At 42.9% G+C, this 1,449-nt stretch overlaps 1 long non-coding RNA gene across 1 annotated transcript; it reads left to right on the plus strand.

Moving 5' to 3' along the window:
- The first annotated feature begins 258 nt into the window (after positions 1-258).
- Positions 259-745, plus strand: LOC134578667 (uncharacterized). The gene is made up of 3 exons (XR_010086119.1): positions 259-316; positions 422-570; positions 671-745. It is a non-coding gene; the product is annotated as an uncharacterized LOC134578667 (long non-coding RNA).
- Positions 746-1,449: the final 704 nt, after the last annotated feature.

A 1,449-nucleotide genomic window follows, 5' to 3' on the forward strand; every position in this document is an offset into this window, starting at 1 on the left:
GAAAGAAGACGTGTATGTCGAGCCGTAACCTGACTAAACTTTGGCGTCTAAAAGCCACTTAATGAGTAAGAATTTTAAGCTTTTAGGGATTGGGGCTAGATAATTCAGTAATGCATGGACCATTTTGGCAGAATAATGCTCAGAGAATGGTGATTATATTTGAATTACAGATACATTGTACCTAATACATTTCTCCACATGAAGATACACAGCCTGGAGACTGACCATGGATGGATCCAGGAGCCAGTTTAAGATGGAAAAAGACACATATGTTGAACCATCACCTGAGTAAACTTTGGGGTCTGACAGCTACTGAGTAAGAATGTTAAGCTTTTATGGTCTGGAGCTAATTAATTCAATCACACGTGGACCATATTGGCTAAAGAACACTCACTAAAACATGTTTATATTTGAATTGCAGAGTCATCGACCCAATAAGTTTCCGCAGTGGAAGATACACAGCCTGGAGACTGACCATGGATGGATTCAGGAACAGGTTGAAGATCTAAGAAAACATGCATGTGGAGCCATCACCTGAGTAACCATTGGGGTCTGACAGCTACTTACGGAGTAAGAATTTTAAGCTTTTAGGGTTTGGGCTAATTAAGTCAATCAAACATGGACCATATTGGCTAAAGAACACTAAAACATGTTTCTATTTGAATTGCAGAGACATCATACACAATAGCATTCTGCACACAACAACAAAAAAAAAAAGACAAAAATAAAATAATATATACCTAAAAAATAAAAATTAAAAAAAAAAGTATTCCCAGCCTGGAGACTGACCATGGATGGATCTGAGAGCCAGTGAAAGATGAAAGAAGACACATATGAACAGCTAGGTAAGAGTTTGACCATTTTACATTTTGGGCCAATCAGAGCTGGCGCTGAGGGACCTCAGTGCTGGGATAAGGTAATTGGTTAAAGGGTTATTTAACCCTTACATTGCCACAAGGGGGGAGGGCAGAGGGACACTATAGTGTTAGGAGTAAAGCTTTGTATTCCTAACACTATAATGTTCCTTTAAAGGACCACTCTAGGCACCCAGACCACTTCAGCTTAATGAAGTGGTCTGGGTGCCAGGTCCAGCTAGGGTTAACTAATTTTTTCATAAACATAGCAGTTTCAGAGAAACTGCTATGTTTATCAATTAGTTAAGCCTTCCCCTATTTCCTCTAGTGGCTGTCTCACTGACAGCCGCTAGAGGCGCTTGCGTGATTCTCACTGTGAAAATCACAGTGAGAGCACGCAAGCGTCCATAGGAAAGCATTATGAATGCTTTCCTATGTGACCGGCTGAATGCGCGCGCAGCTCTTTCCGCGCGTGCGCATTCAGCCGACGGGGAGGAACGGAGGCGGAGAGGAGGAGGAGAGCTCCCCGCCCAGCGCTGGAAAAAGGTAAGTTTTAACCCTTTTCCCCTTTCCAGAGCCGGGCGGGAGGGGGTCC

The sequence above is a fragment of the Pelobates fuscus genome, chromosome 12, assembly GCF_036172605.1.
Source record: "Pelobates fuscus isolate aPelFus1 chromosome 12, aPelFus1.pri, whole genome shotgun sequence".
NCBI lineage: Eukaryota > Metazoa > Chordata > Amphibia > Anura > Pelobatidae > Pelobates > Pelobates fuscus.